General features: G+C 51.7%; 68 non-coding genes across 68 annotated transcripts; all 68 read left to right on the top strand.

The window, feature by feature from the left end:
* Window positions 1-160: 160 nt before the first annotated feature.
* Trnag-ucc (transfer RNA glycine (anticodon UCC)) lies at window positions 161-232 on the top strand. Its single transcript has one exon. It is a non-coding gene; the product is annotated as a tRNA-Gly (tRNA).
* A 170-nt stretch (window positions 233-402) lies between these two features.
* Trnag-ucc (transfer RNA glycine (anticodon UCC)) lies at window positions 403-474 on the top strand. The gene has a single exon. It is a non-coding gene; the product is annotated as a tRNA-Gly (tRNA).
* A 170-nt stretch (window positions 475-644) lies between these two features.
* Trnas-uga (transfer RNA serine (anticodon UGA)) lies at window positions 645-716 on the top strand. Its single transcript has one exon. It is a non-coding gene; the product is annotated as a tRNA-Ser (tRNA).
* A 412-nt stretch (window positions 717-1,128) lies between these two features.
* Trnag-ucc (transfer RNA glycine (anticodon UCC)) lies at window positions 1,129-1,200 on the top strand. Its single transcript has one exon. It is a non-coding gene; the product is annotated as a tRNA-Gly (tRNA).
* A 170-nt stretch (window positions 1,201-1,370) lies between these two features.
* Window positions 1,371-1,442, top strand: Trnag-ucc (transfer RNA glycine (anticodon UCC)). The gene has a single exon. It is a non-coding gene; the product is annotated as a tRNA-Gly (tRNA).
* Window positions 1,443-1,612: 170 nt separating this feature from the next.
* Trnag-ucc (transfer RNA glycine (anticodon UCC)) lies at window positions 1,613-1,684 on the top strand. Its single transcript has one exon. It is a non-coding gene; the product is annotated as a tRNA-Gly (tRNA).
* A 170-nt stretch (window positions 1,685-1,854) lies between these two features.
* On the top strand, window positions 1,855-1,926 carry Trnag-ucc (transfer RNA glycine (anticodon UCC)). Its single transcript has one exon. It is a non-coding gene; the product is annotated as a tRNA-Gly (tRNA).
* Window positions 1,927-2,096: 170 nt separating this feature from the next.
* On the top strand, window positions 2,097-2,168 carry Trnag-ucc (transfer RNA glycine (anticodon UCC)). Its single transcript has one exon. It is a non-coding gene; the product is annotated as a tRNA-Gly (tRNA).
* A 170-nt stretch (window positions 2,169-2,338) lies between these two features.
* Window positions 2,339-2,410, top strand: Trnag-ucc (transfer RNA glycine (anticodon UCC)). The gene has a single exon. It is a non-coding gene; the product is annotated as a tRNA-Gly (tRNA).
* Window positions 2,411-2,580: 170 nt separating this feature from the next.
* Window positions 2,581-2,652, top strand: Trnas-uga (transfer RNA serine (anticodon UGA)). Its single transcript has one exon. It is a non-coding gene; the product is annotated as a tRNA-Ser (tRNA).
* A 170-nt stretch (window positions 2,653-2,822) lies between these two features.
* Trnag-ucc (transfer RNA glycine (anticodon UCC)) lies at window positions 2,823-2,894 on the top strand. Its single transcript has one exon. It is a non-coding gene; the product is annotated as a tRNA-Gly (tRNA).
* Window positions 2,895-3,064: 170 nt separating this feature from the next.
* Window positions 3,065-3,136, top strand: Trnas-uga (transfer RNA serine (anticodon UGA)). The gene has a single exon. It is a non-coding gene; the product is annotated as a tRNA-Ser (tRNA).
* A 170-nt stretch (window positions 3,137-3,306) lies between these two features.
* Trnag-ucc (transfer RNA glycine (anticodon UCC)) lies at window positions 3,307-3,378 on the top strand. Its single transcript has one exon. It is a non-coding gene; the product is annotated as a tRNA-Gly (tRNA).
* A 170-nt stretch (window positions 3,379-3,548) lies between these two features.
* Trnag-ucc (transfer RNA glycine (anticodon UCC)) lies at window positions 3,549-3,620 on the top strand. The gene has a single exon. It is a non-coding gene; the product is annotated as a tRNA-Gly (tRNA).
* A 170-nt stretch (window positions 3,621-3,790) lies between these two features.
* On the top strand, window positions 3,791-3,862 carry Trnag-ucc (transfer RNA glycine (anticodon UCC)). The gene has a single exon. It is a non-coding gene; the product is annotated as a tRNA-Gly (tRNA).
* Window positions 3,863-4,032: 170 nt separating this feature from the next.
* Window positions 4,033-4,104, top strand: Trnas-uga (transfer RNA serine (anticodon UGA)). Its single transcript has one exon. It is a non-coding gene; the product is annotated as a tRNA-Ser (tRNA).
* Window positions 4,105-4,274: 170 nt separating this feature from the next.
* Window positions 4,275-4,346, top strand: Trnag-ucc (transfer RNA glycine (anticodon UCC)). Its single transcript has one exon. It is a non-coding gene; the product is annotated as a tRNA-Gly (tRNA).
* Window positions 4,347-4,516: 170 nt separating this feature from the next.
* On the top strand, window positions 4,517-4,588 carry Trnag-ucc (transfer RNA glycine (anticodon UCC)). Its single transcript has one exon. It is a non-coding gene; the product is annotated as a tRNA-Gly (tRNA).
* A 170-nt stretch (window positions 4,589-4,758) lies between these two features.
* Trnag-ucc (transfer RNA glycine (anticodon UCC)) lies at window positions 4,759-4,830 on the top strand. The gene has a single exon. It is a non-coding gene; the product is annotated as a tRNA-Gly (tRNA).
* Window positions 4,831-5,000: 170 nt separating this feature from the next.
* Window positions 5,001-5,072, top strand: Trnag-ucc (transfer RNA glycine (anticodon UCC)). Its single transcript has one exon. It is a non-coding gene; the product is annotated as a tRNA-Gly (tRNA).
* Window positions 5,073-5,242: 170 nt separating this feature from the next.
* Window positions 5,243-5,314, top strand: Trnag-ucc (transfer RNA glycine (anticodon UCC)). The gene has a single exon. It is a non-coding gene; the product is annotated as a tRNA-Gly (tRNA).
* Window positions 5,315-5,484: 170 nt separating this feature from the next.
* Trnas-uga (transfer RNA serine (anticodon UGA)) lies at window positions 5,485-5,556 on the top strand. Its single transcript has one exon. It is a non-coding gene; the product is annotated as a tRNA-Ser (tRNA).
* A 170-nt stretch (window positions 5,557-5,726) lies between these two features.
* Window positions 5,727-5,798, top strand: Trnag-ucc (transfer RNA glycine (anticodon UCC)). Its single transcript has one exon. It is a non-coding gene; the product is annotated as a tRNA-Gly (tRNA).
* Window positions 5,799-5,968: 170 nt separating this feature from the next.
* Window positions 5,969-6,040, top strand: Trnag-ucc (transfer RNA glycine (anticodon UCC)). The gene has a single exon. It is a non-coding gene; the product is annotated as a tRNA-Gly (tRNA).
* Window positions 6,041-6,210: 170 nt separating this feature from the next.
* Trnag-ucc (transfer RNA glycine (anticodon UCC)) lies at window positions 6,211-6,282 on the top strand. The gene has a single exon. It is a non-coding gene; the product is annotated as a tRNA-Gly (tRNA).
* A 170-nt stretch (window positions 6,283-6,452) lies between these two features.
* Window positions 6,453-6,524, top strand: Trnas-uga (transfer RNA serine (anticodon UGA)). Its single transcript has one exon. It is a non-coding gene; the product is annotated as a tRNA-Ser (tRNA).
* A 170-nt stretch (window positions 6,525-6,694) lies between these two features.
* On the top strand, window positions 6,695-6,766 carry Trnag-ucc (transfer RNA glycine (anticodon UCC)). Its single transcript has one exon. It is a non-coding gene; the product is annotated as a tRNA-Gly (tRNA).
* Window positions 6,767-6,936: 170 nt separating this feature from the next.
* Window positions 6,937-7,008, top strand: Trnag-ucc (transfer RNA glycine (anticodon UCC)). Its single transcript has one exon. It is a non-coding gene; the product is annotated as a tRNA-Gly (tRNA).
* A 170-nt stretch (window positions 7,009-7,178) lies between these two features.
* Window positions 7,179-7,250, top strand: Trnag-ucc (transfer RNA glycine (anticodon UCC)). Its single transcript has one exon. It is a non-coding gene; the product is annotated as a tRNA-Gly (tRNA).
* A 170-nt stretch (window positions 7,251-7,420) lies between these two features.
* On the top strand, window positions 7,421-7,492 carry Trnag-ucc (transfer RNA glycine (anticodon UCC)). Its single transcript has one exon. It is a non-coding gene; the product is annotated as a tRNA-Gly (tRNA).
* A 170-nt stretch (window positions 7,493-7,662) lies between these two features.
* Window positions 7,663-7,734, top strand: Trnag-ucc (transfer RNA glycine (anticodon UCC)). The gene has a single exon. It is a non-coding gene; the product is annotated as a tRNA-Gly (tRNA).
* A 170-nt stretch (window positions 7,735-7,904) lies between these two features.
* Trnag-ucc (transfer RNA glycine (anticodon UCC)) lies at window positions 7,905-7,976 on the top strand. Its single transcript has one exon. It is a non-coding gene; the product is annotated as a tRNA-Gly (tRNA).
* Window positions 7,977-8,146: 170 nt separating this feature from the next.
* Trnag-ucc (transfer RNA glycine (anticodon UCC)) lies at window positions 8,147-8,218 on the top strand. The gene has a single exon. It is a non-coding gene; the product is annotated as a tRNA-Gly (tRNA).
* A 170-nt stretch (window positions 8,219-8,388) lies between these two features.
* Window positions 8,389-8,460, top strand: Trnag-ucc (transfer RNA glycine (anticodon UCC)). The gene has a single exon. It is a non-coding gene; the product is annotated as a tRNA-Gly (tRNA).
* A 170-nt stretch (window positions 8,461-8,630) lies between these two features.
* Window positions 8,631-8,702, top strand: Trnag-ucc (transfer RNA glycine (anticodon UCC)). The gene has a single exon. It is a non-coding gene; the product is annotated as a tRNA-Gly (tRNA).
* A 170-nt stretch (window positions 8,703-8,872) lies between these two features.
* Window positions 8,873-8,944, top strand: Trnag-ucc (transfer RNA glycine (anticodon UCC)). Its single transcript has one exon. It is a non-coding gene; the product is annotated as a tRNA-Gly (tRNA).
* A 170-nt stretch (window positions 8,945-9,114) lies between these two features.
* Window positions 9,115-9,186, top strand: Trnag-ucc (transfer RNA glycine (anticodon UCC)). The gene has a single exon. It is a non-coding gene; the product is annotated as a tRNA-Gly (tRNA).
* A 170-nt stretch (window positions 9,187-9,356) lies between these two features.
* Window positions 9,357-9,428, top strand: Trnag-ucc (transfer RNA glycine (anticodon UCC)). The gene has a single exon. It is a non-coding gene; the product is annotated as a tRNA-Gly (tRNA).
* A 170-nt stretch (window positions 9,429-9,598) lies between these two features.
* On the top strand, window positions 9,599-9,670 carry Trnag-ucc (transfer RNA glycine (anticodon UCC)). The gene has a single exon. It is a non-coding gene; the product is annotated as a tRNA-Gly (tRNA).
* Window positions 9,671-9,840: 170 nt separating this feature from the next.
* Trnas-uga (transfer RNA serine (anticodon UGA)) lies at window positions 9,841-9,912 on the top strand. Its single transcript has one exon. It is a non-coding gene; the product is annotated as a tRNA-Ser (tRNA).
* A 170-nt stretch (window positions 9,913-10,082) lies between these two features.
* Window positions 10,083-10,154, top strand: Trnag-ucc (transfer RNA glycine (anticodon UCC)). The gene has a single exon. It is a non-coding gene; the product is annotated as a tRNA-Gly (tRNA).
* Window positions 10,155-10,324: 170 nt separating this feature from the next.
* Trnag-ucc (transfer RNA glycine (anticodon UCC)) lies at window positions 10,325-10,396 on the top strand. Its single transcript has one exon. It is a non-coding gene; the product is annotated as a tRNA-Gly (tRNA).
* A 170-nt stretch (window positions 10,397-10,566) lies between these two features.
* Window positions 10,567-10,638, top strand: Trnag-ucc (transfer RNA glycine (anticodon UCC)). The gene has a single exon. It is a non-coding gene; the product is annotated as a tRNA-Gly (tRNA).
* A 170-nt stretch (window positions 10,639-10,808) lies between these two features.
* Trnas-uga (transfer RNA serine (anticodon UGA)) lies at window positions 10,809-10,880 on the top strand. Its single transcript has one exon. It is a non-coding gene; the product is annotated as a tRNA-Ser (tRNA).
* A 170-nt stretch (window positions 10,881-11,050) lies between these two features.
* Trnag-ucc (transfer RNA glycine (anticodon UCC)) lies at window positions 11,051-11,122 on the top strand. The gene has a single exon. It is a non-coding gene; the product is annotated as a tRNA-Gly (tRNA).
* Window positions 11,123-11,292: 170 nt separating this feature from the next.
* Window positions 11,293-11,364, top strand: Trnag-ucc (transfer RNA glycine (anticodon UCC)). Its single transcript has one exon. It is a non-coding gene; the product is annotated as a tRNA-Gly (tRNA).
* A 170-nt stretch (window positions 11,365-11,534) lies between these two features.
* Window positions 11,535-11,606, top strand: Trnag-ucc (transfer RNA glycine (anticodon UCC)). The gene has a single exon. It is a non-coding gene; the product is annotated as a tRNA-Gly (tRNA).
* A 170-nt stretch (window positions 11,607-11,776) lies between these two features.
* Trnag-ucc (transfer RNA glycine (anticodon UCC)) lies at window positions 11,777-11,848 on the top strand. The gene has a single exon. It is a non-coding gene; the product is annotated as a tRNA-Gly (tRNA).
* A 170-nt stretch (window positions 11,849-12,018) lies between these two features.
* Trnag-ucc (transfer RNA glycine (anticodon UCC)) lies at window positions 12,019-12,090 on the top strand. The gene has a single exon. It is a non-coding gene; the product is annotated as a tRNA-Gly (tRNA).
* Window positions 12,091-12,260: 170 nt separating this feature from the next.
* Window positions 12,261-12,332, top strand: Trnas-uga (transfer RNA serine (anticodon UGA)). Its single transcript has one exon. It is a non-coding gene; the product is annotated as a tRNA-Ser (tRNA).
* Window positions 12,333-12,502: 170 nt separating this feature from the next.
* Trnag-ucc (transfer RNA glycine (anticodon UCC)) lies at window positions 12,503-12,574 on the top strand. Its single transcript has one exon. It is a non-coding gene; the product is annotated as a tRNA-Gly (tRNA).
* Window positions 12,575-12,744: 170 nt separating this feature from the next.
* On the top strand, window positions 12,745-12,816 carry Trnag-ucc (transfer RNA glycine (anticodon UCC)). Its single transcript has one exon. It is a non-coding gene; the product is annotated as a tRNA-Gly (tRNA).
* A 170-nt stretch (window positions 12,817-12,986) lies between these two features.
* On the top strand, window positions 12,987-13,058 carry Trnag-ucc (transfer RNA glycine (anticodon UCC)). Its single transcript has one exon. It is a non-coding gene; the product is annotated as a tRNA-Gly (tRNA).
* A 170-nt stretch (window positions 13,059-13,228) lies between these two features.
* Trnas-uga (transfer RNA serine (anticodon UGA)) lies at window positions 13,229-13,300 on the top strand. Its single transcript has one exon. It is a non-coding gene; the product is annotated as a tRNA-Ser (tRNA).
* A 170-nt stretch (window positions 13,301-13,470) lies between these two features.
* Window positions 13,471-13,542, top strand: Trnag-ucc (transfer RNA glycine (anticodon UCC)). Its single transcript has one exon. It is a non-coding gene; the product is annotated as a tRNA-Gly (tRNA).
* A 170-nt stretch (window positions 13,543-13,712) lies between these two features.
* Window positions 13,713-13,784, top strand: Trnas-uga (transfer RNA serine (anticodon UGA)). The gene has a single exon. It is a non-coding gene; the product is annotated as a tRNA-Ser (tRNA).
* Window positions 13,785-13,954: 170 nt separating this feature from the next.
* Window positions 13,955-14,026, top strand: Trnag-ucc (transfer RNA glycine (anticodon UCC)). The gene has a single exon. It is a non-coding gene; the product is annotated as a tRNA-Gly (tRNA).
* Window positions 14,027-14,196: 170 nt separating this feature from the next.
* Trnag-ucc (transfer RNA glycine (anticodon UCC)) lies at window positions 14,197-14,268 on the top strand. The gene has a single exon. It is a non-coding gene; the product is annotated as a tRNA-Gly (tRNA).
* Window positions 14,269-14,438: 170 nt separating this feature from the next.
* On the top strand, window positions 14,439-14,510 carry Trnas-uga (transfer RNA serine (anticodon UGA)). The gene has a single exon. It is a non-coding gene; the product is annotated as a tRNA-Ser (tRNA).
* A 170-nt stretch (window positions 14,511-14,680) lies between these two features.
* Trnag-ucc (transfer RNA glycine (anticodon UCC)) lies at window positions 14,681-14,752 on the top strand. The gene has a single exon. It is a non-coding gene; the product is annotated as a tRNA-Gly (tRNA).
* Window positions 14,753-14,922: 170 nt separating this feature from the next.
* Window positions 14,923-14,994, top strand: Trnag-ucc (transfer RNA glycine (anticodon UCC)). Its single transcript has one exon. It is a non-coding gene; the product is annotated as a tRNA-Gly (tRNA).
* Window positions 14,995-15,164: 170 nt separating this feature from the next.
* Window positions 15,165-15,236, top strand: Trnag-ucc (transfer RNA glycine (anticodon UCC)). Its single transcript has one exon. It is a non-coding gene; the product is annotated as a tRNA-Gly (tRNA).
* A 170-nt stretch (window positions 15,237-15,406) lies between these two features.
* Window positions 15,407-15,478, top strand: Trnag-ucc (transfer RNA glycine (anticodon UCC)). The gene has a single exon. It is a non-coding gene; the product is annotated as a tRNA-Gly (tRNA).
* A 170-nt stretch (window positions 15,479-15,648) lies between these two features.
* On the top strand, window positions 15,649-15,720 carry Trnag-ucc (transfer RNA glycine (anticodon UCC)). The gene has a single exon. It is a non-coding gene; the product is annotated as a tRNA-Gly (tRNA).
* A 170-nt stretch (window positions 15,721-15,890) lies between these two features.
* Window positions 15,891-15,962, top strand: Trnag-ucc (transfer RNA glycine (anticodon UCC)). Its single transcript has one exon. It is a non-coding gene; the product is annotated as a tRNA-Gly (tRNA).
* A 170-nt stretch (window positions 15,963-16,132) lies between these two features.
* Window positions 16,133-16,204, top strand: Trnag-ucc (transfer RNA glycine (anticodon UCC)). The gene has a single exon. It is a non-coding gene; the product is annotated as a tRNA-Gly (tRNA).
* A 170-nt stretch (window positions 16,205-16,374) lies between these two features.
* Window positions 16,375-16,446, top strand: Trnag-ucc (transfer RNA glycine (anticodon UCC)). The gene has a single exon. It is a non-coding gene; the product is annotated as a tRNA-Gly (tRNA).
* Window positions 16,447-16,616: 170 nt separating this feature from the next.
* On the top strand, window positions 16,617-16,688 carry Trnag-ucc (transfer RNA glycine (anticodon UCC)). Its single transcript has one exon. It is a non-coding gene; the product is annotated as a tRNA-Gly (tRNA).
* The last annotated feature ends 52 nt before the right edge of the window (window positions 16,689-16,740 follow it).

Raw genomic sequence — 16,740 nt, 5'->3', positions numbered from 1 at the left:
ACATACACCGCCACCCTGGAGTTGGGCGTGGCTTAATGGAAAGTACCGGAAATACCGCGTTCTCGCGGCCTATTCTTTTACCTCGGGAAGTTCCTATTCCCTCTCGCTTTCATCTGTTTCTTTTCCGTTTTTGTAGAGGAAATGTGTCAGTCGTTCCGTCGCGTCGGTGGTATAACGGTTAGCATAGCTGCCTTCCAAGCAGTTGACCCGGGTTCGACTCCCGGCCGACGCAAGTCATTTTTACATACACCGCCACCCTGGAGTTGGGCGTGGCTTAATGGAAAGTTCCGGAAATACCGCGTTCTCGCGGCCTATTTTTTTAATTCGGGAAGTTCCTATTCCCTCTCGCTTTCACCTGTTTCTTTTCCGTTTTTGTAGAGGAAATGTGTCAGTCGTTCCGTCGCGTCGGTGGTATAACGGTTAGCATAGCTGCCTTCCAAGCAGTTGACCCGGGTTCGACTCCCGGCCGACGCAAGTCATTTTTACATACACCGCCACCCTGGAGTTGGGCGTGGCTTAATGGAAAGTTCCGGAAATACCGCGTTCTCGCGGCCTATTCTTTTACCTCGGGAAGTTCCTATTCCCTCTCGCTTTCACCTGTTTCTTTTCTGTTTTTGTAGAGGAAATGTGTCAGTCGTTCCGTCGCGTCGGTGGTATAACGGTTAGCATAGCTGCCTTGAAAGCAGTTGACCCGGGTTCGACTCCCGGCCGACGCAAGTCATTTTTACATACACCGCCACCCTGGAGTTGGGCGTGGCTTAATGGAAAGTTCCGGAAATACCGCGTTCTCGCGGCCTATTCTTTTACCTCGGGAAGTTCCTATTCCCTCTCGCTTTCATCTGTTTCTTTTCCGTTTTTGTAGAGGAAATGTGTCAGTCGTTCCGTCGCGTCGGTGGTATAACGCTTAGCATAGCTCCCTTCCAAGCAGTTAACCCGGGTTCGACTCCCGGCCGACGCAAGTCATTTTTACATACACCGCCACCCTGGAGTTGGGCGTGGCTTAATGGAAAGTTCCGGAAATACCGCGTTCTCGCGGCCTATTCTTTTACCTCGGGAAGTTCCTATTCCCTCTCGCTTTCATCTGTTTCTTTTCCGTTTTTGTAGAGGAAATGTGTCAGACGTTCCGTCGCGTCGGTGGTATAACGGTTAGCATAGCTGCCTTCCAAGCAGTTGACCCGGGTTCGACACCCGGCCGACGCAGGTCATTTTTACATACACCGCCACCCTGGAGTTTGGCGTGGCTTAATGGAAAGTTCCGGAAATACCGCGTTCTCGCGGCCGATTCTTTTACCTCGGGAAGTTCCTATTCCCTCTCTCTTTCATCTGTTTCTTTTCCGTTTTTGTAGAGGAAATGTGTCAGTCGTTCCGTCGCGTCGGTGGTATAACGGTTAGCATAGCTGCCTTCCAAGCAGTTGACCCGGGTTCGACTCCCGGCCGACGCAAGTCATTTTTACATACACCGCCACCCTGGAGTTGGGCGTGGCTTAATGGAAAGTTCCGGAAATACTGCGTTCTCGCGGCCTATTCTTTTACCTCGGGAAGTTCCTATTCCCTCTCTCTTTCACCTGTTTCTTTTCCGTTTTTGTAGAGGAAATGTGTCAGTCGTTCCGTCGCGTCGGTGGTATAACGGTTAGCATAGCTGCCTTCCAAGCAGTTGACCCGGGTTCGACTCCCGGCCGACGCAAGTCACTTTTACATACACCGCCACCCTGGAGTTGGGCGTGGCTTAATGGAAAGTTCCGGAAATACCGCGTTCTCGCGGCCTATTCTTTTACCTCGGGAAGTTCCTATTCCCTCTCGCTTTCACCTGTTTCTTTTCCGTTTTTGAAGAGGAAATGTGTCAGTCGTTCCGTCGCGTCGGTGGTATAACGGTTAGCATAGCTGCCTTCCAAGCAGTTGACCCGGGTTCGACTCCCGGCCGACGCAAGTCATTTTTACATACACCGCCACCCTGGAGTTGGGCGTGGCTTAATGGAAAGTACCGGAAATACCGCGTTCTCGCGGCCTATTCTTTTACCTCGGGAAGTTCCTATTCCCTCTCGCTTTCATCTGTTTCTTTTCCGTTTTTGTAGAGGAAATGTGTCAGTCGTTCCGTCGCGTCGGTGGTATAACGGTTAGCATAGCTGCCTTCCAAGCAGTTGACCCGGGTTCGACTCCCGGCCGACGCAAGTCATTTTTACATACACCGCCACCCTGGAGTTGGGCGTGGCTTAATGGAAAGTTCCGGAAATACCGCGTTCTCGCGGCCTATTCTTTTACCTCGGGAAGTTCCTATTCCCTCTCGCTTTCATCTGTTTCTTTTCCGTTTTTGTAGAGGAAATGTGTCAGTCGTTCCGTCGCGTCGGTGGTATAACGGTTAGCATAGCTGCCTTCCAAGCAGTTGACCCGGGTTCGACTCCCGGCCGACGCAAGTCATTTTTACATACACCGCCACCCTGGAGTTGGGCGTGGCTTAATGGAAAGTTCCGGAAATACCGCGTTCTCGCGGCCTATTCTTTTACCTCGGGAAGTTCCTATTCCCTCTCGCTTTCACCTGTTTCTTTTCCGTTTTTGAAGAGGAAATGTGTCAGTCGTTCCGTCGCGTCGGTGGTATAACGGTTAGCATAGCTGCCTTGAAAGCAGTTGACCCGGGTTCGACTCCCGGCCGACGCAAGTCATTTTTACATACACCGCCACCCTGGAGTTGGGCGTGGCTTAATGGAAAGTTCCGGAAATACCGCGTTCTCGCGGCCTATTCTTTTACCTCGGGAAGTTCCTATTCCCTCTCGCTTTCATCTGTTTCTTTTCCGTTTTTGTAGAGGAAATGTGTCAGTCGTTCCGTCGCGTCGGTGGTATAACGGTTAGCATAGCTGCCTTCCAAGCAGTTGACCCGGGTTCGACTCCCGGCCGACGCAAGTCACTTTTACATACACCGCCACCCTGGAGTTGGGCGTGGCTTAATGGAAAGTTCCGGAAATACCGCGTTCTCGCGGCCTATTCTTTTACCTCGGGAAGTTCCTATTCCCTCTCGCTTTCACCTGTTTCTTTTCCGTTTTTGAAGAGGAAATGTGTCAGTCGTTCCGTCGCGTCGGTGGTATAACGGTTAGCATAGCTGCCTTGAAAGCAGTTGACCCGGGTTCGACTCCCGGCCGACGCAAGTCATTTTTACATACACCGCCACCCTGGAGTTGGGCGTGGCTTAATGGAAAGTTCCGGAAATACCGCGTTCTCGCGGCCTATTCTTTTCCCTCGGGAAGTTCCTATTCCCTCTCGCTTTCATCTGTTTCTTTTCCGTTTTTGTAGAGGAAATGTGTCAGACGTTCCGTCGCGTCGGTGGTATAACGGTTAGCATAGCTGCCTTCCAAGCAGTTGACCCGGGTTCGACTCCCGGCCGACGCAAGTCATTTTTACATACACCGCCACCCTGGAGTTGGGCGTGGCTTAATGGAAAGTACCGGAAATACCGCGTTCTCGCGGCCTATTCTTTTACCTCGGGAAGTTCCTATTCCCTCTCGCTTTCATCTGTTTCTTTTCCGTTTTTGTAGAGGAAATGTGTCAGTCGTTCCGTCGCGTCGGTGGTATAACGGTTAGCATAGCTGCCTTCCAAGCAGTTGACCCGGGTTCGACTCCCGGCCGACGCAAGTCATTTTTACATACACCGCCACCCTGGAGTTGGGCGTGGCTTAATGGAAAGTTCCGGAAATACCGCGTTCTCGCGGCCTATTCTTTTACCTCGGGAAGTTCCTATTCCCTCTCGCTTTCATCTGTTTCTTTTCCGTTTTTGTAGAGGAAATGTGTCAGTCGTTCCGTCGCGTCGGTGGTATAACGGTTAGCATAGCTGCCTTCCAAGCAGTTGACCCGGGTTCGACTCCCGGCCGACGCAAGTCATTTTTACATACACCGCCACCCTGGAGTTGGGCGTGGCTTAATGGAAAGTTCCGGAAATACCGCGTTCTCGCGGCCTATTCTTTTACCTCGGGAAGTTCCTATTCCCTCTCGCTTTCACCTGTTTCTTTTCCGTTTTTGAAGAGGAAATGTGTCAGTCGTTCCGTCGCGTCGGTGGTATAACGGTTAGCATAGCTGCCTTGAAAGCAGTTGACCCGGGTTCGACTCCCGGCCGACGCAAGTCATTTTTACATACACCGCCACCCTGGAGTTGGGCGTGGCTTAATGGAAAGTTCCGGAAATACCGCGTTCTCGCGGCCTATTCTTTTACCTCGGGAAGTTCCTATTCCCTCTCGCTTTCATCTGTTTCTTTTCCGTTTTTGTAGAGGAAATGTGTCAGTCGTTCCGTCGCGTCGGTGGTATAACGGTTAGCATAGCTGCCTTCCAAGCAGTTGACCCGGGTTCGACTCCCGGCCGACGCAAGTCATTTTTACATACACCGCCACCCTGGAGTTGGGCGTGGCTTAATGGAAAGTTCCGGAAATACCGCGTTCTCGCGGCCTATTCTTTTACCTCGGGAAGTTCCTATTCCCTCTCGCTTTCACCTGTTTCTTTTCCGTTTTTGAAGAGGAAATGTGTCAGTCGTTCCGTCGCGTCGGTGGTATAACGGTTAGCATAGCTGCCTTCCAAGCAGTTGACCCGGGTTCGACTCCCGGCCGACGCAAGTCATTTTTACATACACCGCCACCCTGGAGTTGGGCGTGGCTTAATGGAAAGTTCCGGAAATACCGCGTTCTCGCGGCCTATTCTTTTACCTCGGGAAGTTCCTATTCCCTCTCGCTTTCACCTGTTTCTTTTCCGTTTTTGTAGAGGAAATGTGTCAGTCGTTCCGTCGCGTCGGTGGTATAACGGTTAGCATAGCTGCCTTCCAAGCAGTTGACCCGGGTTCGACTCCCGGCCGACGCAAGTCATTTTTACATACACCGCCACCCTGGAGTTGGGCGTGGCTTAATGGAAAGTTCCGGAAATACCGCGTTCTCGCGGCCGATTCTTTTACCTCGGGAAGTTCCTATTCCCTCTCTCTTTCATCTGTTTCTTTTCCGTTTTTGTAGAGGAAATGTGTCAGTCGTTCCGTCGCGTCGGTGGTATAACGGTTAGCATAGCTGCCTTCCAAGCAGTTGACCCGGGTTCGACTCCCGGCCGACGCAAGTCATTTTTACATACACCGCCACCCTGGAGTTGGGCGTGGCTTAATGGAAAGTTCCGGAAATACTGCGTTCTCGCGGCCTATTCTTTTACCTCGGGAAGTTCCTATTCCCTCTCTCTTTCACCTGTTTCTTTTCCGTTTTTGTAGAGGAAATGTGTCAGTCGTTCCGTCGCGTCGGTGGTATAACGGTTAGCATAGCTGCCTTCCAAGCAGTTGACCCGGGTTCGACTCCCGGCCGACGCAAGTCACTTTTACATACAACGCCACCCTGGAGTTGGGCGTGGCTTAATGGAAAGTTCCGGAAATACCGCGTTCTCGCGGCCTATTCTTTTACCTCGGGAAGTTCCTATTCCCTCTCGCTTTCACCTGTTTCTTTTCCGTTTTTGAAGAGGAAATGTGTCAGTCGTTCCGTCGCGTCGGTGGTATAACGGTTAGCATAGCTGCCTTGAAAGCAGTTGACCCGGGTTCGACTCCCGGCCGACGCAAGTCATTTTTACATACACCGCCACCCTGGAGTTGGGCGTGGCTTAATGGAAAGTTCCGGAAATACCGCGTTCTCGCGGCCTATTCTTTTCCCTCGGGAAGTTCCTATTCCCTCTCGCTTTCATCTGTTTCTTTTCCGTTTTTGTAGAGGAAATGTGTCAGACGTTCCGTCGCGTCGGTGGTATAACGGTTAGCATAGCTGCCTTCCAAGCAGTTGACCCGGGTTCGACTCCCGGACGACGCAAGTCATTTTTACATACACCGCCACCCTGGAGTTGGGCGTGGCTTAATGGAAAGTACCGGAAATACCGCGTTCTCGCGGCCTATTCTTTTACCTCGGGAAGTTCCTATTCCCTCTCGCTTTCATCTGTTTCTTTTCCGTTTTTGTAGAGGAAATGTGTCAGTCGTTCCGTCGCGTCGGTGGTATAACGGTTAGCATAGCTGCCTTCCAAGCAGTTGACCCGGGTTCGACTCCCGGCCGACGCAAGTCATTTTTACATACACCGCCACCCTGGAGTTGGGCGTGGCTTAATGGAAAGTTCCGGAAATACCGCGTTCTCGCGGCCTATTCTTTTACCTCGGGAAGTTCCTATTCCCTCTCGCTTTCATCTGTTTCTTTTCCGTTTTTGTAGAGGAAATGTGTCAGTCGTTCCGTCGCGTCGGTGGTATAACGGTTAGCATAGCTGCCTTCCAAGCAGTTGACCCGGGTTCGACTCCCGGCCGACGCAAGTCATTTTTACATACACCGCCACCCTGGAGTTGGGCGTGGCTTAATGGAAAGTTCCGGAAATACCGCGTTCTCGCGGCCTATTCTTTTACCTCGGGAAGTTCCTATTCCCTCTCGCTTTCACCTGTTTCTTTTCCGTTTTTGAAGAGGAAATGTGTCAGTCGTTCCGTCGCGTCGGTGGTATAACGGTTAGCATAGCTGCCTTGAAAGCAGTTGACCCGGGTTCGACTCCCGGCCGACGCAAGTCATTTTTACATACACCGCCACCCTGGAGTTGGGCGTGGCTTAATGGAAAGTTCCGGAAATACCGCGTTCTCGCGGCCTATTCTTTTACCTCGGGAAGTTCCTATTCCCTCTCGCTTTCATCTGTTTCTTTTCCGTTTTTGTAGAGGAAATGTGTCAGTCGTTCCGTCGCGTCGGTGGTATAACGGTTAGCATAGCTGCCTTCCAAGCAGTTGACCCGGGTTCGACTCCCGGCCGACGCAAGTCACTTTTACATACACCGCCACCCTGGAGTTGGGCGTGGCTTAATGGAAAGTTCCGGAAATACCGCGTTCTCGCGGCCTATTCTTTTACCTCGGGAAGTTCCTATTCCCTCTCGCTTTCACCTGTTTCTTTTCCGTTTTTGAAGAGGAAATGTGTCAGTCGTTCCGTCGCGTCGGTGGTATAACGGTTAGCATAGCTGCCTTCCAAGCAGTTGACCCGGGTTCGACTCCCGGCCGACGCAAGTCATTTTTACATACACCGCCACCCTGGAGTTGGGCGTGGCTTAATGGAAAGTTCCGGAAATACCGCGTTCTCGCGGCCTATTCTTTTACCTCGGGAAGTTACTATTCCCTCTCGCTTTCATCTGTTTCTTTTCCGTTTTTGTAGAGGAAATGTGTCAGTCGTTCCGTCGCGTCGGTGGTATAACGGTTAGCATAGCTGCCTTCCAAGCAGTTGACCCGGGTTCGACTCCCGGCCGACGCAAGTCATTTTTACATACACCGCCACCCTGGAGTTGGGCGTGGCTTAATGGAAAGTTCCGGAAATACCGCGTTCTCGCGGCCTATTCTTTTACCTCGGGAAGTTCCTATTCCCTCTCGCTTTCATCTGTTTCTTTTCCGTTTTTGTAGAGGAAATGTGTCAGTCGTTCCGTCGCGTCGGTGGTATAACGGTTAGCATAGCTGCCTTCCAAGCAGTTGACCCGGGTTCGACTCCCGGCCGACGCAAGTCATTTTTACATACACCGCCACCCTGGAGTTGGGCGTGGCTTAATGGAAAGTTCCGGAAATACCGCGTTCTCGCGGCCTATTCTTTTACCTCGGGAAGTTCCTATTCCCTCTCGCTTTCATCTGTTTCTTTTCCGTTTTTGTAGAGGAAATGTGTCAGTCGTTCCGTCGCGTCGGTGGTATAACGGTTAGCATAGCTGCCTTCCAAGCAGTTGACCCGGGTTCGACTCCCGGCCGACGCAAGTCATTTTTACATACACCGCCACCCTGGAGTTGGGCGTGGCTTAATGGAAAGTTCCGGAAATACCGCGTTCTCGCGGCCTATTCTTTTACCTCGGGAAGTTCCTATTCCCTCTCGCTTTCATCTGTTTCTTTTCCGTTTTTGTAGAGGAAATGTGTCAGTCGTTCCGTCGCGTCGGTGGTATAACGGTTAGCATAGCTGCCTTCCAAGCAGTTGACCCGGGTTCGACTCCCGGCTGACGCAAGTCTTTTTTACATACACCGCCACCCTGGAGTTGGGCGTGGCTTAATGGAAAGTTCCGGAAATACCGCGTTCTCGCGGCCTATTCTTTTACCTCGGGAAGTTCCTATTCCCTCTCGCTTTCATCTGTTTCTTTTCCGTTTTTGTAGAGGAAATGTGTCAGTCGTTCCGTCGCGTCGGTGGTATAACGGTTAGCATAGCTGCCTTCCAAGCAGTTGACCCGGGTTCGACTCCCGGCCGACGCAAGTCATTTTTACATACACCGCCACCCTGGAGTTGGGCGTGGCTTAATGGAAAGTTCCGGAAATACCGCGTTCTCGCGGCCTATTCTTTTCCCTCGGGAAGTTCCTATTCCCTCTCGCTTTCATCTGTTTCTTTTCCGTTTTTGTAGAGGAAATGTGTCAGACGTTCCGTCGCGTCGGTGGTATAACGGTTAGCATAGCTGCCTTCCAAGCAGTTGACCCGGGTTCGACTCCCGGCCGACGCAAGTCATTTTTACATACACCGCCACCCTGGAGTTGGGCGTGGCTTAATGGAAAGTTCCGGAAATACCGCGTTCTCGCGGCCTATTCTTTTACCTCGGGAAGTTCCTATTCCCTCTCGCTTTCATCTGTTTCTTTTCCGTTTTTGTAGAGGAAATGTGTCAGTCGTTCCTTCGCGTCGGTGGTATAACGGTTAGCATAGCTGCCTTCCAAGCAGTTGACCCGGGTTCGACTCCCGGCCGACGCAAGTCATTTTTACATACACCGCCACCCTGGAGTTGGGCGTGGCTTAATGGAAAGTTCCGGAAATACCGCGTTCTCGCGGCCTATTCTTTTACCTCGGGAAGTTCCTATTCCCTCTCGCTTTCATCTGTTTCTTTTTCGTTTTTGTAGAGGAAATGTGTCAGACGTTCCGTCGCGTCGGTGGTATAACGGTTAGCATAGATGCCTTCCAAGCAGTTGACCCGGGTTCGACTCCCGGCCGACGCAAGTTATTTTTACATACACCGCCACCCTGGAGTTGGGCGTGGCTTAATGGAAAGTTCCGGAAATACCGCGTTCTCGCGGCCTATTCTTTTCCCTCGGGAAGTTCCTATTCCCTCTCGATTTCATCTGTTTCTTTTCCGTTTTTGTAGAGGAAATGTGTCAGACGTTCCGTCGCGTCGGTGGTATAACGGTTAGCATAGCTGCCTTCCAAGCAGTTGACCCGGGTTCGACTCCCGGCCGACGCAAGTCATTTTTACATACACCGCCACCCTGGAGTTGGGCGTGGCTTAATGGAAAGTACCGGAAATACCGCGTTCTCGCGGCCTATTCTTTTACCTCGGGAAGTTCCTATTCCCTCTCGCTTTCATCTGTTTCTTTTCCGTTTTTGTAGAGGAAATGTGTCAGTCGTTCCGTCGCGTCGGTGGTATAACGGTTAGCATAGCTGCCTTCCAAGCAGTTGACCCGGGTTCGACTCCCGGCCGACGCAAGTCATTTTTACATACACCGCCACCCTGGAGTTGGGCGTGGCTTAATGGAAAGTTCCGGAAATACCGCGTTCTCGCGGCCTATTCTTTTACCTCGGGAAGTTCCTATTCCCTCTCGCTTTCATCAGTTTCTTTTCCGTTTTTGTAGAGGAAATGTGTCAGTCGTTCCGTCGCGTCGGTGGTATAACGGTTAGCATAGCTGCCTTCCAAGCAGTTGACCCGGGTTCGACTCCCGGCCGACGCAAGTCATTTTTACATACACCGCCACCCTGGAGTTGGGCGTGGCTTAATGGAAAGTTCCGGAAATACCGCGTTCTCGCGGCCTATTCTTTTACCTCGGGAAGTTCCTATTCCCTCTCGCTTTCACCTGTTTCTTTTCCGTTTTTGAAGAGGAAATGTGTCAGTCGTTCCGTCGCGTCGGTGGTATAACGGTTAGCATAGCTGCCTTGAAAGCAGTTGACCCGGGTTCGACTCCCGGCCGACGCAAGTCATTTTTACATACACCGCCACCCTGGAGTTGGGCGTGGCTTAATGGAAAGTTCCGGAAATACCGCGTTCTCGCGGCCTATTCTTTTCCCTCGGGAAGTTCCTATTCCCTCTCGCTTTCATCTGTTTCTTTTCCGTTTTTGTAGAGGAAATGTGTCAGACGTTCCGTCGCGTCGGTGGTATAACGGTTAGCATAGCTGCCTTCCAAGCAGTTGACCCGGGTTCGACTCCCGGCCGACGCAAGTCATTTTTACATACACCGCCACCCTGGAGTTGGGCGTGGCTTAATGGAAAGTACCGGAAATACCGCGTTCTCGCGGCCTATTCTTTTACCTCGGGAAGTTCCTATTCCCTCTCGCTTTCATCTGTTTCTTTTCCGTTTTTGTAGAGGAAATGTGTCAGTCGTTCCGTCGCGTCGGTGGTATAACGGTTAGCATAGCTGCCTTCCAAGCAGTTGACCCGGGTTCGACTCCCGGCCGACGCAAGTCATTTTTACATACACCGCCACCCTGGAGTTGGGCGTGGCTTAATGGAAAGTTCCGGAAATACCGCGTTCTCGCGGCCTATTCTTTTACCTCGGGAAGTTCCTATTCCCTCTCGCTTTCATCTGTTTCTTTTCCGTTTTTGTAGAGGAAATGTGTCAGTCGTTCCGTCGCGTCGGTGGTATAACGGTTAGCATAGCTGCCTTCCAAGCAGTTGACCCGGGTTCGACTCCCGGCCGACGCAAGTCATTTTTACATACACCGCCACCCTGGAGTTGGGCGTGGCTTAATGGAAAGTTCCGGAAATACCGCGTTCTCGCGGCCTATTCTTTTACCTCGGGAAGTTCCTATTCCCTCTCGCTTTCACCTGTTTCTTTTCCGTTTTTGAAGAGGAAATGTGTCAGTCGTTCCGTCGCGTCGGTGGTATAACGGTTAGCATAGCTGCCTTGAAAGCAGTTGACCCGGGTTCGACTCCCGGCCGACGCAAGTCATTTTTACATACACCGCCACCCTGGAGTTGGGCGTGGCTTAATGGAAAGTTCCGGAAATACCGCGTTCTCGCGGCCTATTCTTTTACCTCGGGAAGTTCCTATTCCCTCTCGCTTTCATCTGTTTCTTTTCCGTTTTTGTAGAGGAAATGTGTCAGTCGTTCCGTCGCGTCGGTGGTATAACGGTTAGCATAGCTGCCTTCCAAGCAGTTGACCCGGGTTCGACTCCCGGCCGACGCAAGTCATTTTTACATACACCGCCACCCTGGAGTTGGGCGTGGCTTAATGGAAAGTTCCGGAAATACCGCGTTCTCGCGGCCTATTCTTTTACCTCGGGAAGTTCCTATTCCCTCTCGCTTTCACCTGTTTCTTTTCCGTTTTTGAAGAGGAAATGTGTCAGTCGTTCCGTCGCGTCGGTGGTATAACGGTTAGCATAGCTGCCTTCCAAGCAGTTGACCCGGGTTCGACTCCCGGCCGACGCAAGTCATTTTTACATACACCGCCACCCTGGAGTTGGGCGTGGCTTAATGGAAAGTTCCGGAAATACCGCGTTCTCGCGGCCTATTCTTTTACCTCGGGAAGTTCCTATTCCCTCTCGCTTTCACCTGTTTCTTTTCCGTTTTTGTAGAGGAAATGTGTCAGTCGTTCCGTCGCGTCGGTGGTATAACGGTTAGCATAGCTGCCTTCCAAGCAGTTGACCCGGGTTCGACTCCCGGCCGACGCAAGTCATTTTTACATACACCGCCACCCTGGAGTTGGGCGTGGCTTAATGGAAAGTTCCGGAAATACCGCGTTCTCGCGGCCGATTCTTTTACCTCGGGAAGTTCCTATTCCCTCTCTCTTTCATCTGTTTCTTTTCCGTTTTTGTAGAGGAAATGTGTCAGTCGTTCCGTCGCGTCGGTGGTATAACGGTTAGCATAGCTGCCTTCCAAGCAGTTGACCCGGGTTCGACTCCCGGCCGACGCAAGTCATTTTTACATACACCGCCACCCTGGAGTTGGGCGTGGCTTAATGGAAAGTTCCGGAAATACTGCGTTCTCGCGGCCTATTCTTTTACCTCGGGAAGTTCCTATTCCCTCTCTCTTTCACCTGTTTCTTTTCCGTTTTTGTAGAGGAAATGTGTCAGTCGTTCCGTCGCGTCGGTGGTATAACGGTTAGCATAGCTGCCTTCCAAGCAGTTGACCCGGGTTCGACTCCCGGCCGACGCAAGTCACTTTTACATACAACGCCACCCTGGAGTTGGGCGTGGCTTAATGGAAAGTTCCGGAAATACCGCGTTCTCGCGGCCTATTCTTTTACCTCGGGAAGTTCCTATTCCCTCTCGCTTTCACCTGTTTCTTTTCCGTTTTTGAAGAGGAAATGTGTCAGTCGTTCCGTCGCGTCGGTGGTATAACGGTTAGCATAGCTGCCTTGAAAGCAGTTGACCCGGGTTCGACTCCCGGCCGACGCAAGTCATTTTTACATACACCGCCACCCTGGAGTTGGGCGTGGCTTAATGGAAAGTTCCGGAAATACCGCGTTCTCGCGGCCTATTCTTTTCCCTCGGGAAGTTCCTATTCCCTCTCGCTTTCATCTGTTTCTTTTCCGTTTTTGTAGAGGAAATGTGTCAGACGTTCCGTCGCGTCGGTGGTATAACGGTTAGCATAGCTGCCTTCCAAGCAGTTGACCCGGGTTCGACTCCCGGACGACGCAAGTCATTTTTACATACACCGCCACCCTGGAGTTGGGCGTGGCTTAATGGAAAGTACCGGAAATACCGCGTTCTCGCGGCCTATTCTTTTACCTCGGGAAGTTCCTATTCCCTCTCGCTTTCATCTGTTTCTTTTCCGTTTTTGTAGAGGAAATGTGTCAGTCGTTCCGTCGCGTCGGTGGTATAACGGTTAGCATAGCTGCCTTCCAAGCAGTTGACCCGGGTTCGACTCCCGGCCGACGCAAGTCATTTTTACATACACCGCCACCCTGGAGTTGGGCGTGGCTTAATGGAAAGTTCCGGAAATACCGCGTTCTCGCGGCCTATTCTTTTACCTCGGGAAGTTCCTATTCCCTCTCGCTTTCATCTGTTTCTTTTCCGTTTTTGTAGAGGAAATGTGTCAGTCGTTCCGTCGCGTCGGTGGTATAACGGTTAGCATAGCTGCCTTCCAAGCAGTTGACCCGGGTTCGACTCCCGGCCGACGCAAGTCATTTTTACATACACCGCCACCCTGGAGTTGGGCGTGGCTTAATGGAAAGTTCCGGAAATACCGCGTTCTCGCGGCCTATTCTTTTACCTCGGGAAGTTCCTATTCCCTCTCGCTTTCACCTGTTTCTTTTCCGTTTTTGAAGAGGAAATGTGTCAGTCGTTCCGTCGCGTCGGTGGTATAACGGTTAGCATAGCTGCCTTGAAAGCAGTTGACCCGGGTTCGACTCCCGGCCGACGCAAGTCATTTTTACATACACCGCCACCCTGGAGTTGGGCGTGGCTTAATGGAAAGTTCCGGAAATACCGCGTTCTCGCGGCCTATTCTTTTACCTCGGGAAGTTCCTATTCCCTCTCGCTTTCATCTGTTTCTTTTCCGTTTTTGTAGAGGAAATGTGTCAGTCGTTCCGTCGCGTCGGTGGTATAACGGTTAGCATAGCTGCCTTCCAAGCAGTTGACCCGGGTTCGACTCCCGGCCGACGCAAGTCACTTTTACATACACCGCCACCCTGGAGTTGGGCGTGGCTTAATGGAAAGTTCCGGAAATACCGCGTTCTCGCGGCCTATTCTTTTACCTCGGGAAGTTCCTATTCCCTCTCGCTTTCACCTGTTTCTTTTCCGTTTTTGAAGAGGAAATGTGTCAGTCGTTCCGTCGCGTCGGTGGTATAACGGTTAGCATAGCTGCCTTGAAAGCAGTTGACCCGGGTTCGACTCCCGGCCGACGCAAGTCATTTTTACATACACCGCCACCCTGGAGTTGGGCGTGGCTTAATGGAAAGTTCCGGAAATACCGCGTTCTCGCGGCCTATTCTTTTCCCTCGGGAAGTTCCTATTCCCTCTCGCTTTCATCTGTTTCTTTTCCGTTTTTGTAGAGGAAATGTGTCAGACGTTCCGTCGCGTCGGTGGTATAACGGTTAGCATAGCTGCCTTCCAAGCAGTTGACCCGGGTTCGACTCCCGGCCGACGCAAGTCATTTTTACATACACCGCCACCCTGGAGTTGGGCGTGGCTTAATGGAAAGTACCGGAAATACCGCGTTCTCGCGGCCTATTCTTTTACCTCGGGAAGTTCCTATTCCCTCTCGCTTTCATCTGTTTCTTTTCCGTTTTTGTAGAGGAAATGTGTCAGTCGTTCCGTCGCGTCGGTGGTATAACGGTTAGCATAGCTGCCTTCCAAGCAGTTGACCCGGGTTCGACTCCCGGCCGACGCAAGTCATTTTTACATACACCGCCACCCTGGAGTTGGGCGTGGCTTAATGGAAAGTTCCGGAAATACCGCGTTCTCGCGGCCTATTCTTTTACCTCGGGAAGTTCCTATTCCCTCTCGCTTTCACCTGTTTCTTTTCCGTTTTTGAAGAGGAAATGTGTCAGTCGTTCCGTCGCGTCGGTGGTATAACGGTTAGCATAGCTGCCTTGAAAGCAGTTGACCCGGGTTCGACTCCCGGCCGACGCAAGTCATTTTTACATACACCGCCACCCTGGAGTTGGGCGTGGCTTAATGGAAAGTTCCGGAAATACCGCGTTCTCGCGGCCTATTCTTTTACCTCGGGAAGTTCCTATTCCCTCTCGCTTTCATCTGTTTCTTTTCCGTTTTTGTAGAGGAAATGTGTCAGTCGTTCCGTCGCGTCGGTGGTATAACGGTTAGCATAGCTGCCTTCCAAGCAGTTGACCCGGGTTCGACTCCCGGCCGACGCAAGTCATTTTTACATACACCGCCACCCTGGAGTTGGGCGTGGCTTAATGGAAAGTTCCGGAAATACCGCGTTCTCGCGGCCTATTCTTTTACCTCGGGAAGTTCCTATTCCCTCTCGCTTTCACCTGTTTCTTTTCCGTTTTTGAAGAGGAAATGTGTCAGTCGTTCCGTCGCGTCGGTGGTATAACGGTTAGCATAGCTGCCTTCCAAGCAGTTGACCCGGGTTCGACTCCCGGCCGACGCAAGTCATTTTTACATACACCGCCACCCTGGAGTTGGGCGTGGCTTAATGGAAAGTTCCGGAAATACCGCGTTCTCGCGGCCTATTCTTTTACCTCGGGAAGTTACTATTCCCTCTCGCTTTCATCTGTTTCTTTTCCGTTTTTGTAGAGGAAATGTGTCAGTCGTTCCGTCGCGTCGGTGGTATAACGGTTAGCATAGCTGCCTTCCAAGCAGTTGACCCGGGTTCGACTCCCGGCCGACGCAAGTCATTTTTACATACACCGCCACCCTGGAGTTGGGCGTGGCTTAATGGAAAGTTCCGGAAATACCGCGTTCTCGCGGCCTATTCTTTTACCTCGGGAAGTTCCTATTCCCTCTCGCTTTCATCTGTTTCTTTTCCGTTTTTGTAGAGGAAATGTGTCAGTCGTTCCGTCGCGTCGGTGGTATAACGGTTAGCATAGCTGCCTTCCAAGCAGTTGACCCGGGTTCGACTCCCGGCCGACGCAAGTCATTTTTACATACACCGCCACCCTGGAGTTGGGCGTGGCTTAATGGAAAGTTCCGGAAATACCGCGTTCTCGCGGCCTATTCTTTTACCTCGGGAAGTTCCTATTCCCTCTCGCTTTCATCTGTTTCTTTTCCGTTTTTGTAGAGGAAATGTGTCAGTCGTTCCGTCGCGTCGGTGGTATAACGGTTAGCATAGCTGCCTTCCAAGCAGTTGACCCGGGTTCGACTCCCGGCCGACGCAAGTCATTTTTACATACACCGCCACCCTGGAGTTGGGCGTGGCTTAATGGAAAGTTCCGGAAATACCGCGTTCTCGCGGCCTATTCTTTTACCTCGGGAAGTTCCTATTCCCTCTCGCTTTCATCTGTTTCTTTTCCGTTTTTGTAGAGGAAATGTGTCAGTCGTTCCGTCGCGTCGGTGGTATAACGGTTAGCATAGCTGCCTTCCAAGCAGTTGACCCGGGTTCGACTCCCGGCTGACGCAAGTCTTTTTTACATACACCGCCACCCTGGAGTTGGGCGTGGCTTAATGGAAAGTTCCGGAAATACCGCGTTCTCGCGGCCTATTCTTTTACCTCGGGAAGTTCCTATTCCCTCTCGCTTTCATCTGTTTCTTTTCCGTTTTTGTAGAGGAAATGTGTCAGTCGTTCCGTCGCGTCGGTGGTATAACGGTTAGCATAGCTGCCTTCCAAGCAGTTGACCCGGGTTCGACTCCCGGCCGACGCAAGTCATTTTTACATACACCGCCACCCTGGAGTTGGGCGTGGCTTAATGGAAAGTTCCGGAAATACCGCGTTCTCGCGGCCTATTCTTTTCCCTCGGGAAGTTCCTATTCCCTCTCGCTTTCATCTGTTTCTTTTCCGTTTTTGTAGAGGAAATGTGTCAGACGTTCCGTCGCGTCGGTGGTATAACGGTTAGCATAGCTGCCTTCCAAGCAGTTGACCCGGGTTCGACTCCCGGCCGACGCAAGTCATTTTTACATACACCGCCACCCTGGAGTTGGGCGTGGCTTAATGGAAAGTTCCGGAAATACCGCGTTCTCGCGGCCTATTCTTTTACCTCGGGAAGTTCCTATTCCCTCTCGCTTTCATCTGTTTCTTTTCCGTTTTTGTAGAGGAAATGTGTCAGTCGTTCCGTCGCGTCGGTGGTATAACGGTTAGCATAGCTGCCTTCCAAGCAGTTGACCCGGGTTCGACTCCCGGCCGACGCAAGTCATTTTTACATACACCGCCACCCTGGAGTTGGGCGTGGCTTAATGGAAA

This window comes from Argiope bruennichi, chromosome 4 (assembly GCF_947563725.1).
Source record: "Argiope bruennichi chromosome 4, qqArgBrue1.1, whole genome shotgun sequence".
Lineage (NCBI taxonomy): Eukaryota > Metazoa > Arthropoda > Arachnida > Araneae > Araneidae > Argiope > Argiope bruennichi.
The sequence above is the reverse complement of the archived record's forward strand: the minus strand, read 5'-3'. Positions and strand labels throughout refer to the sequence as shown.